This window comes from Polypterus senegalus, chromosome 11 (genome assembly GCF_016835505.1).
Source record: "Polypterus senegalus isolate Bchr_013 chromosome 11, ASM1683550v1, whole genome shotgun sequence".
Classification (NCBI taxonomy): domain Eukaryota; kingdom Metazoa; phylum Chordata; class Cladistia; order Polypteriformes; family Polypteridae; genus Polypterus; species Polypterus senegalus.
Window position 1 is genome coordinate 78,868,990 of NC_053164.1, and position 12,847 is coordinate 78,881,836.

Below are 12,847 nucleotides of genomic sequence, written 5' to 3' on the forward strand. Positions count from 1 at the left end.
AGAAGTAAACATAGGGCCGGTAGAGGCCAAAACACACCATGATGACATGGAAGGCCACTTTGGCAACACTTTTTTGCTCATTTTCCAACTTATTGTGTCATTTGTATTTGAATTTATATGGGCAATTTGCCGTGACTTTCTTTTCGTGTTATGTTTTCAGCCTACAACAGACATCTTGCCTGAAGAAGGGGCCTGAGTTACCTCGAAAACTTGCATATTGTAATCTTTTTAGTTAGCCAATAAAAGGTGTCGTTTTGCTTGGCTTTTCTCTGCTTACAACAAACAAAGAGTAAACTACTTGGTTTTGTACGAGATGAAAGTGGGAGGATGTGTTTATAGAACCTCTGACAGCCAGTACCTGACTAGCAAGATTTTACCAGCCTTTCATTTCTACTATTTTCCCTCCATACTTTTTTCTTAATAGAAAACATTTACCTGTATTTGATTTGTATGCGCTTGTTTGTTCAGTGCCTGGAGTCAGAATCTCCATAGGTCATTCAGTAATGAAATAAAGGTCCTTTTGTTATGCATTAGTTATGTGCCACCAAACGATAATTGAGTATTTTGAGGATTAATTACAACTTGACAGCAGTACAACTGTGTGAACCTAAAAGTTTAAAAATACACAGTCTTACTAAACTTGGTCACTGTCTGTGTGGAATTTGCATGGCCACATGTTTTCCCTTTGTAATCCCTTTGTAATGATCTCTGGATATTTCTTTTTTCTAAGGCTTTTCAGTGCCAGGTACCAAATTTCTAAACCCATCTTTGGACTGAGGCAGTTGGATGATAAGACATCTTGACTTTGACCTTCTTGTCTTGCTTCTGAATAATCACTTTAAGAAGTCAGACTCCTGCAGTTTTGAATTCAAAACATTCCAGTTTTTAGCATAAATTGATAAATACAACACCCAGTTGTTCTTTCATTTGTTTTGTGAGTCTTCTTATTCCAGTAAAGGCTCTAACTCAAATATAATTAACATTATGCCACAGCTATTGTCTCACTTAAGTGGGCACCGATAGGAGTCAATAATGGAGTGTTGTCTTAAATTTTAAAAATGTCCCAGTTTTGCATTTTGTAAATTTGGTCACTTGTTTGCAGTAATCATTTATGGATTTTGGTTTAGCCTTATACACCAACCCCTTATAGCCCACCTACCATCTAAAGAATGATACAATATTCTTTCGCACTAACATAATTTTTGTCTTCATGAGAAAGGACAAAAAGTTTAAATTCAGGTTTCAAATTGTAGCAAGAGTCCAAGGATCCACATTGTAATCGCTGGAAATTTAAGCTGCCTGGGGGCCATGCTGGCTGTGTGACCTACACCCTACGCATGTACCCACTGAGAGTTTTGCAGGTGTGGGCTGGATTTACTTACTTGAGTCTTGGACCTTTAGCCTCCTTTATCTGCTCCCTACTGAGAGTTCATCTAGGCCCAACTGTTTACCTGTGTGGGCCTGACGCCTTGCTCTACACTGGCAAAGCCCTGCTCCTTCCCTTAGTGCATATTTACCTGGTAAACACAATTGCCGGGGGTGGATCAATGAAAAGCCTAAGGCCAGTCTGCTGTGTTTGTGCGGGTGTGCCTGCTTGGAGGAGCTTTGCTGCCACTGGCAGTATTTGCTCAGACTCCGCAACCCAGCCCCCAGTTGAGTGCAAAGGACTGGTCTCTAGGAGCCCATCTGCCTTTACTGATGTAAGTCCTGCTCACTGCAGCCTTCCCAATCTTTCATCACAATCTTAGCTTCTTGCTTCTTTCAGATGGAAGCAAATGAAGCACTTTTATTATTTTTAGAGTTGGTCTTTCCCCAGCTGCTTTATGCTGTTAGGTAGAATGTGTCCTTGTAATACATCATTCCCTCCCCTTTTTATGGAATGTGCTAAACTGATATATTTCATCTCAAAGGCCACAATATGTATTTGCTACATGAACACCACTCCCTTATTTTGCATGTGGCACAATGCTCCTTTTTAAGTTGTTTTTTGCATTACAATAGTCTCTCTTTATTATTTACTCAATTTTAGATATATATCAATGAATGAAAAGTTGTCATGTCACTTTGTAACTTACGTAATCCAGACCAAGGTCATGGGAGGTTCTAGAGTCTATATCCCAGCTAGCATAGGGTGCAAGGCAGGAACAAGTAATCGATCAATAAAGTTTTAGTTTCAGAAACTATGTCATTTTTTTATAGCAAGGTTGCTATACCTGTATTAGGATAATTAATCAATTGGACATATTTTAAATTATAAATTAAGTGCATTGCAGATAGGCAGGTATACCGATAGTTGAATAATCAAAAATCAGTGTTTAATTTCAAAAGAAATTTATTGTTCACCCTAAGGCTAGTATAATGGTAAAAGGCTAGGCAATCAATTATTTCCTTCATTGTCAATAGACAGACTTATATACCTGCAATTTATCAAATCAAAAAATCAGTGTTTTAATTGCAAAATGGATGTGTCATTCATAGCAAGGCTGTTACATCTGTAGTAGCATAATCAATCAATATGCACTTTAAATTAAACACACATTTGTTTATAGCAAAACTGATTTTGTATATACCGGTGTATAGTTAACATGCAATGTGTGTTGTGTCAACACAAGTATCACTTCCTTAGCTGTGTATCCATTACTGACTTGCAATAGGCTCCTTGACATTGCCATACTAGATATGAAATGTGCTTTGCAAGCCAAACAAAGACCCAGCATGGCTGTTATGTTTGCTAACTCAGCAACAGAAATAATTCCCTCTGTTACTAACAATATTATGATGAATCATTCTGACCCTAGAATGCTGTGACTTCAACCAGGGGAACTTTGGAAGGAATAGCCTTTTATCAGCATGTTTCGTTTGTGGACACAACAAGCTTGATCTGCTGCATCCAATGTTAATGCCTTAAATTGTGAATATGTGGCCCTACTAGGCAGATGTGACTGTATCTTACTCCCTACTACAAGCCTGGTATCAGATTTATCCAAGCCAGACCTTTTTGTATGTGTTTGGGGGATTGTAACTTATTACAATATTATTTTTTTCTTGAGATTCTGTAAAGTTTTAATTTCCCCTTGGGCACAAATAAAATCTATCTATCTTTCTGTACTGCACTGCAGGAAGACAGTAATATTTTTAAAGTTAAAGACCAGGAGAAATGTGAAGTTGAAAAGCAAGCTTGGGTCAAAAATGACAAAATATAACAAAAACACAATCAAAAATTAAATGTCAAAAATGCTTTAACAAGGATTTGTTAACCAGGGAAAATCAATAGCAACAGTTTTTACCACAGTGATTCAATGTGTATCTGCAAACTCAGATAAAACATGGCCGATCAAGCCAACTTTTAAACCTTTGACCTAACTAGGTGAGGGTCATGACCTCTGAGAACACAACCCCAGTAATCAGAGATCATATACTCAGCAAAAAAAGAAACGTCCCTTTTTCAGGACTGTGTATTTCAACAATAATGTTTTAAAAATCCAAATAACTTTACAGATCTTCATTGTAAAGGGTTTAAACAATGTTTTCCATGCATGTTCAATTAACCATAATCAATTAATTAACATGCACCTGTGGAATGGTCGTTAAGACCTTAACAGCTTACAGAAAGTAGGCATTTAAGGTCACAGTTCTAAAAACGCAGGACACTAAAGAGACTTGTCTACCGACTGTGAAAAACACCCAAAGAAAGATGCCCAGGGTCCCTGCTCATCTGCGTGAACGTGCATTAGGCATGCTGCAGGGAGGCATGAGGACTGCTGATGTGGCTAGGGCAATAAATTGCCATGTCTGCACTGTGAGACGCCTAAGACAGCGCTACAGGGAGACAGGAAGGACAGCTGATCATCCTCGCAGTGGAAGACCATGTGTAACAACACCTGCACAGGATCGGTACATCCGAATATCACACCTGCGTGACAGGTACAGGATGGCCACAACAACTGCCCGAGTCACACCAGGAACACACAATCCCTCCATCAGTGCTCAGACTGTCCGCAATAGGCTGAGAGAGGCTGGACTGAGGGCTTGTAGGCCTGTTGTAAGGCAGGTCCTTACCAGACATCACCAGCAACAACGCCACCTATGGGCACAAACCCACCTTCGCTGGACCAGACAGGAGTGGCAAAAAGTGCTCTTCACTGATGAGTCACGGTTTTGTCTCACCAGGGGTGATGGACGGATTCGTGTTTATCGTCAAAGGAATTGAGCACGTCTGGGACCTGTTGGATCGCAGGGTGAGGGCTAGGGCCATTCCCCCCAGAAATGTCCAGGAACTTGCAGGTGCCTTGGTGGAAGAGTGGGGTAGCATCTCACAGCAAGAACTGACAAATCTGGTCCAGTCCATGAGGAGGAGATGCACTGCAGTACTTCAAGCAGCTGGTGGCCACAACACACACTGACTGGTACTTTTGATTTTGAGCCTCCCTTCATTCAGGGACACACTGTGAAACATTTTTAGTATATGTCTTATGGTGTTGACTCTTTTAGTGTTCATACAAATATTTACACATTACGTTTACTGAAAGTAAAAACAGTTGAAAGTCAGAGGACGTTTCTTTTTTTGCTGAGTATATTATGGCAACAGGAGCCACAAAATGGTGGCATCTGAGAGAAAAGAAAAAACAGCATTCTAGTAAAAAGTTGTTATGACTGGTTGTCCCAAAGCATGTAGGTCCCAAAAACACTTCCAAAAATGTCAGTCAAAAAATCTGGCTAGATACAAGGAGGGTCATGTGAAATCTTGTTATAACATAAAAGATTTAGTATCACAAAAATGCTCTGTATGTATATAAATCTCCATAGAGCACACAAGGCATAAAGAAGTTGCCAACAAGGGCCGAACAAGTCCCAATACACAATCCAAGGTGAAATTAGAAAACAGAGCAAAATGGTCATAAATCCAGACAAGATCACAAAGCACAGAACAACACAAGAAACTCCCCAACTCCCTAGTGCATTCAAAATGAACTGCCTGGAACTGTGAGAGACCCTCCAAATTTCTATTTAAGTGGGGTGCAGTTTCTGGAGGTGATTGGCAGATGGCCCTACCTCTTGGAGGACCACCCCAAAACACATGGAACAAAACATAGGCTTTGATACAGTTACATACAATGTAAAGAATACTGAAAATCATAAACAAAAGAAACAGTAGCCCATAAATATAAGTCAGAAATGTACAACAAAGGCATAAAACAAGCATTTGTGATATGAAAAAAGTAAATACATTTTAAACTTTGTTAAGATGCAACAAACATGAAAACAACCCTTACATTTGGACTGTGTCTGCCAAAGCTCTGTAATATTTATATAAATAGCCACAAACTCTGGTAGAATTGGCACAGTAAAATTCTTAAATCAGAGCTTATATTATCTATCTATCTATCTATCTATCTATCTATCTATCTATCTATCTATCTATCTATCTAGACAGGCACCCCTGTTAAATGATCAGATGGGTTGGCCTACTTGGGAATGGGAGAGTATGTTTATCTAACAAGAGCGTTTTCCTTGTTTGGCATTGTGTATGGCTACACCTGTCAATTGCGGCTAAAGAAATAAAAGATAAGAATTACTTTGTGAACCTTCACACTGTTTCCACTGAAGCCTTACCCTAAGTTGTCTCAGGTTTAAAACTTTGCTAAAACACAGTACTTACTAATGGAAAGACCATCATTAAAATTCAAATGCAGTCAAAGAGTTCACTGAAACCACATTCATCAGCCCAAAATAGTGGTGCACATAATTTTACTTGTAAAAAGAAATGTTGCTCTCCATGGCAGCATGATAATGTCAACAGGAAAACAAAAAGAAATGAAAACATCAAGAAATAAATATTAATGATATAACAAAACCCGACAAATAAATAAAAACATGTTTCTGACATGGTGGCATGGTGGCGGAGTGGGTAGCGCTGCTGCTTCCCAGTTAGGAGACCTGGGTTCACTTCCCTGGTTCTCCCTGCGTGAAGTTTGCATGTTGTCTGCGTGGGTTTCCTCCGGGTACTCCAGTTTCCTCCCACAGTCCAAAGACATGCAGGTTAGGTCTAAATTTTCCCTAGTGTGTGCTTGGTGTATGTGTGTGCCCTGTGGTGGGCTGGCGCCCTGCCCAGGGTTTGTTTCCTGCCTTATGCCCTTTGTTGGCTGGGATTGGCTCCAGCAGACCCCCGTGACCCTGTAGTTAGGATATAGCGGGTTGGATAATGAATGGATGGATGGATGTTCCTGACATGCATCCATTAGGCAGCTGCTTTAATTACGTGTTCAGGAAATGTTGCCTCAATAGCAGTTCAGACTTTGTGATTATTTTTTCTGAAGACGCCTATTGGTTTAGAGGGGTGTTATTTCTTGTATCAAATATTGTCCACAAATGGCCAACAAATGAGGATTATTAGGGTCTAGAGGGCCAAAAATAGAGGTGAACCCCAAAAAGCTCAACTAGAGATCAAGATGAGTTGAACAGTAAATCAAATGTGAAGCATTTCTTGTAAAACTGAAGTGATTTTCAAAGTATTTGAACACAAAAATAATAAAAACAAATAATATAAACATCCATCCATTATCAAACCCACTATATCCTAACTACAGGGTCACGGGGGTCTGCTGGAGCCAATCCCAGCCAACACAGTGCACAAGGCAGTAAACAAACCCCGGGCATGGCACCAGTCCACCGCAGGGCACACACACCCCCACACACCAAGCGCACACACTAGGGAAATTTCAGATTGCCAATGCACCTAACCTTCATGTCTTTGGACTGTGGGAGGAAACCCATGCAGACACAGTGAGAACATGCAAACTCCACGCAGGGAGGACCCGGGAAGTGAACCTGGGTCCCATAACTGCGAGGCAGCAGCGCTACCCACTGCGCCACCGTGCCGCCCATAATGTAAACAAATTGTCTAAAATTTAAAGCAACACATCCATCCATCCATTTTCTAACCCGCTGAATCCGAATACAGGGTCACGGGGGTCTGCTGGAGCCAATCCCAGCCAACACAGGGCAGGAACCAATCCTGGGCAGGGTGCCAACCCACCGCAGGACACACACTAGGGCCAATTTTAGAATCGTCAATCCACCTAACCTGCATGTCTTTGGATTGTGGGGGGAAACCGGAGCAAACCCACGCAGACACGGGGAGAACATGCAAACTCCACGCAGGGAGGACCCGGGAAGCGAACCCGGGTCTCCTAACTGCGAGGCAGCAGCGCTACCACTGCGCCACCGTGCCGCCCTAAAGCAACACAAAACATGAATAATGTTAATGAATTCCCAATAGAAAGGGAATTGTTACATCCAGAACTGCGTGTTATTTTTCGAAGGGTTTCATGCCGACTCATTTCATTATTAATTGTATGATTTTATATTCATGGATTACCTGTGAATTCTTTAATATAAATAACATCAATAGCAAATGAAACTTGTTTCTTTCTCATCCCTCTGTAGACACTCCTCTAATCTCAGTGTTCAGTATCGGTGTGCTCCTACGATTATAGCAGAAATGGTTAAATAAAACACGTTAAAGGAGGTGATTAAGACTGTCAACACCCATCACTTTGCTTTTCTTATTTCCAAATAGCAGTAGCTGTGAATGGGGTGTGGCAGGCAAGACACAGAAAGCATTTGCAGAATATGTAGTAGGTGTTGCCAAATTAGTGCTTGGCTTTCTTGCTTAGAGCCTGAATGTGGCAACTAAAGGTACTGGATGTGATCAGGTTCCCAGCCACCATGTCCTTAGCTTGTGATAATGAAGAAGAGATAAGAAGCTCGGTTCTCTTAGAGCACTGGTACTTGGGAACCTTTGTTCATGTCATATAGGTACACTCAAGCTGCTGGACGTAATTTTTTCCTAGAGTTTGTTTATGTATTATTTCCAGTTTTGCTTCTATATGGAACATTTGCTAGTGTGTCTGTTTAATGAAGAAGACAATACAAACAGCTAATTTAGCTTTGCAATTTAAAAAAAACTGATGAAGACCCTAAAAAACAGGCAAAACAGCAAAAGACCTGGGCTTGAATTCACATTCAAGATAATGCATATGTTTGCTGCGTTGCCATTGCCCCAGCCCAGATTTACATACCATATAAAACTCCTTTCTTTTTTGGAAACTGGCTGCTCAAACAATGCATCAGTTAATTTTATTGTATACAACAAACAATTAAATGTGCCATAAGTGGTACACAAAATTAGCAATTTCTCATAGGACAAAGAAGACACTGCCCCATTTGACTAGACCTTATGCAGACAGCTACTGTCTTCCACCCCCACGTCTGTTTCAGAAGGACACTTATTTGAGTGGCACGGTCTGCTTGCATTCTGAATTCCATTTGACAACAGACATGTTAACTGAAGATGAGCAAATATGTCTGCAGACTAATTTGGTCAGGAAATTCACCCGTTCTCACTGGGCATGAACATGTTTTTTTCCTCGGTTCAGCTCTAGGAGCTAGAAACTCTGTAATCCCTCTGAACACCTTGGGGTTCAAAAAATCTGGGAGAAGAAGGGAATCACAGCACTTAAACATTTTTTTCCAGAAGAAGCCATGTTTTTCAAAAAGAAATTACAAAGAACAGAGCAAAGAGACTGATAACTCCAAAGTGAGGTGAAGAGGACAACACTATGTCACAAATTAAGACAAAGATCCACATGGCAAGGACAACAAAAAGCAGTATGCCTCAAGCACAGCTCTTCACTTGAGCCTGGAGCAGCAGAATCCACACAGCATCGGACATCATCCTTAAGCCATGGTATTGTAAAACTGTTTACCTGTGCCTTAGAACTGTAAGTACCGAGTAAACACTCTGCTCAAGATCTGCTTTCTCTGGTTTGATTGTTATTGTGTAATGAGCTCCTCATTGACTGTGTCAGGTAAACTTCCAGCTTTACCAGCTTTTATCTAATTTAGAATCTATTGATTTAGACATTGTTCACCTACTGTATATTTATTCATTAGAGCAAGTGACATCCTGTTAAAATTAAAGTAAAAAACAAAGTGAAAACATCTTGTAAAATCAAACCAAACCACAGAGGAGAAGCCTCCTCTATGTTATATATTTGTCAGTCACATCTGTCTTACATTCTGATTTTACTGTATATCAAAGTATAATCTATTATTATTTCTATAATCCCAGTTTTTCATAAATAAAGTGTATTATTCTGTTCCTTAAAGCATCTATATTTCAGTTATCTTGATATAAGTCTAATGGCCAGGAATCCATTCCAAAGGAGAAAAGTAAAGGAAGTTAGGTGGGAACCTCACTGTATTGTCTTATTAATTATTGGTAATTCTAAAAGCTAAGCAGGTAATTACTTAGTTGATTGAGTAACAGTCAGTGGATCAATTCCTCTTCCCCATAGCCTCTTTACTTCTCTAAGGACCTGGGTTCATCTCTGGTCTGGCCATTACTTGGATGAGAAACCATCTAGCAAAAGCTTGGGTTACTGCTGGAAGAGGTGTTGGTGAGGCTTACCCTGTGGTCTGTATGTGGTTCTAAATGCCTCAGTGCAGTGATGGAGACATTGTGCTATAAATATGGCGCTTCATCCTTCAGGTGAGATGTAAAACTGAGGTCCTGACTCTCTGTGGTCATTAAAGATCCAGATGAATTTATCCTGATGTCCTGGCTAAATTGCCCATCATGGCCTCATCTCCCTCTGACTCTAATTGGCTATGTCCCTCACCTTTCACCAGCAAATAGCTAAAGTGTGGTGAGCATATTGACACAAAAATGGCTACCGTTGCATCATCTAGGTGGGTGCTACACATTGGTGGTGATTGAAGTGGTTCCACTATGTCTATGTAAAGTGCTTTGAGTAGCGATAGAAGCGATAAATAAATTTAATTAATTATTATTATTATTATTATTATTATTATAAGCTCTCAGCTGAGCCACTGACTGTGGGTAGTCTACATGTTTTATTTATTTCTGCATTTGTAGCTGCCTCCTACATCCTAAAGACATGCATGTTAGGTTGAGTGAACATGAGCATACCCTGAAGGGGACGAGCATCACCATCCATTGCTGGCTCCTGTTATGTGTTGAATGCTGCATGGGTAGGCATCAGAAGACTGGTGACTCTTTACTGGGCTAAGTAGGTTCATCAACCATTGTCTGGTTGTAGCTGGATCAAATTCTATGTCCATGCTGGGCATAGTTATAGGGCAAACATGCTCAATAAAGCTGATCTGGTAGAATTCTTTTAGTTTAAGTAGTGAATCATACTGTTGGAAGTTAAGATGGTAAAAAATGTTGCAGGGAATTCAGAATGCAATAAAAAGTCATGTTCCTGAAGTGCAAACCTCAAAAGTGTTTGAAATGATCTATTGGAGATGATAGGACAAACTAATCATTAGTTAAACAAATTAACCTAATGGACCAAATGGCCTCCTTTCATTTTTCAAACTTCTTACGTATCCATCTCTGATCCTCAAGTTCAGTTTTACTATCATACATTCACAGTTCAATAAAATTCTTACTTGCATATCTCCTCAAGAGTAGTGAAGATAATACAATTCCAACACCAGGTAAAAAGAGTCAATAAATTCAAAATTATAAATAGAATGTAACATACAATATATATTTATAGGTATATACAATGTCCAGTTGATAGAGGAAACATGCAGTTGTCACTGGAAGTGGCTGTTGAGTAGCCTAGTGACTGATGAATGAGAACTGACTGTGAGTCCAGTGGTATGAGTGCTAAGGGTCCTGTAGCATTTACCTAAAAGGTGAATGGGGCAAAAAGTTAATGCACAGAATGACCCAGTCTTAAATATTGCAGTTTGCTTTTCTAACTCGGTATATGTCTTGGGACAGAAGGCATTTGTGTACCCGTAATGCTCTGTGCCAATTTCACCACCCTCAGCAGTCCTTTGCTGTCTTGAGCAGAACATGTGCCATAGCAGGATGTAATATGGCCAATGAGTATGGACTCTGCTGTGCTTTGGTAGATACTGGTGAGATTAAATAGAGGCAGCTGGGCTTTTCTTAGATGTCCTAGGAAGTAAGGATGTTGGTGAGCCTTCTTGATGATAGGCCATTTCAAGTCATTAGTGATGGTCTTTCCAAGATATTTAAGCATGCTGGCCCACTCCATGGTGTTTTCTCTGATGCAGATAGTTGTCAGGTTTGCCTCCTGCTTTCTTAAGTCTATGTCCAGCTCCTTGGTTTGCTGATATCATGGTACAGATTGTTGTTCTGGCACCACTGTGTCTGTAGGTAAATCTCATCTCATCATTGTTGATGATGATGAGGCCTAAGATGCTGGAGTAATCAGAAAATGTAATGATGGAGCTGGAGTTGTGTTTGGCCACACAGCTCTAAGTAAGCAAGGACTACAGCAGTGGTGTAGCACACTAAATGGTGTGGCGCCTGTCTTGAGGATCAGCATTAAGGAATTGATGCTAATGTGCTGGGATCAGCCATTTGGGAACTCCAAAATACAGTTACAGATGTTGGCACCAAATCCAAAGTATGGATGCTTGGTGATGGAACTTTGTTGTTAGAATAGTGTTACCTACTGAGTCATAGTCTATAAATATGACTCTGGTACAGTAGTTTTTATTATCCAGGTGTGCCAGGATGGTATGAAATCCTGTGTGGACCATTTGTCCACATCTGGAATATTCTGTCTGTGTCCCAACACATTTCATCACAGTGGGTGTGATTGTAGTCACTGAAAAAATCCACTTATTTTTCCTTCCTTTGTATGGATAACACTTGCCTTATTAATAATTTATGTCATATACTAAAGGAATTATGCAAATAAAAAACAGTGCAGACAAACAAAAGTGTCACGCAGTCTTGCCTGAGGGAAGGCAGCTAAGCAGCTTTACTAAACTTACACTGCAATGTCTCTTTCAGATAATGACCCATTGTCCACTACTCCCAACTTGTGGCTTTCAGGGTTGTTATAAATCCTTGGCACAAGTTCACATTCAGATGTTATCCCAGTTCAGCTGAGACCATTTCAAGACAGCATCACCTAAAGTTGCATCCCTAATCTATGTTGAAGTACTTCATATATGTGGGCAGACACGGGGAGAATGCATAAACTCCAGAGATTATCATGGCAGTAATCAGAAGCATGACTGCCGAGATTAAGTGAAAAACAGTCAGATCTCACTAGATAGATAGATGGATAGATACTTTATTAATCCCAAGGGGAAATTCACATAATCCAACAGCAGGATACTGATAAAAAATAATATTAAATTAAAGAGTGATAAAAATGCAGGTAAAACAGACAATAACTTTGTATAATGTTAACGTTTACTCCCCCGGGTGGAATTGAAGAGTCGCATAGTTTGGGGGTGGAACGATCTCCTCAGTCTGTCAGTGGAGCAGGACAGTGACAGCAGTCTGTCGCTGAAGCTGCTCCTCTGTCTAGAGATGATACTGTTCAGTGGATGCAGTGGATTCTCCATGATTGACAGGAGCCTGCTCAGTGCCCGTCGTTCTGCCATGGATGTCAAACTGTCCAGCTCCATGCCTACAACAGAGCCTGCCTTCTTCACCTTCTTCTTTATGCTGCCTCCCCAGCACACCACTGCGTAGAAGAGGGCACTCGCCACAACCGTCTGATAGAACACCTGCAGCATCTTATTGCAGATGTTAAAGGATGCCAGTCTTCTAAGGAAGTATAGTTGGCTCTGTACTCTCTTGCACAGAGCATCAGTATTAGCAGTCCAGTCCAATTTATCATTCAGCTGCACTCCCAGGTATTTATAGGTCTGCACCCTCTGCACCCAGTCACCACTGATAATCAGAGGGTCCAGTTGGGGCCTAGGTCTCCTAAAATCCACTACCAGCTCCTTGGTTTTGCTGGTGTTCAGTTGTAGGTTG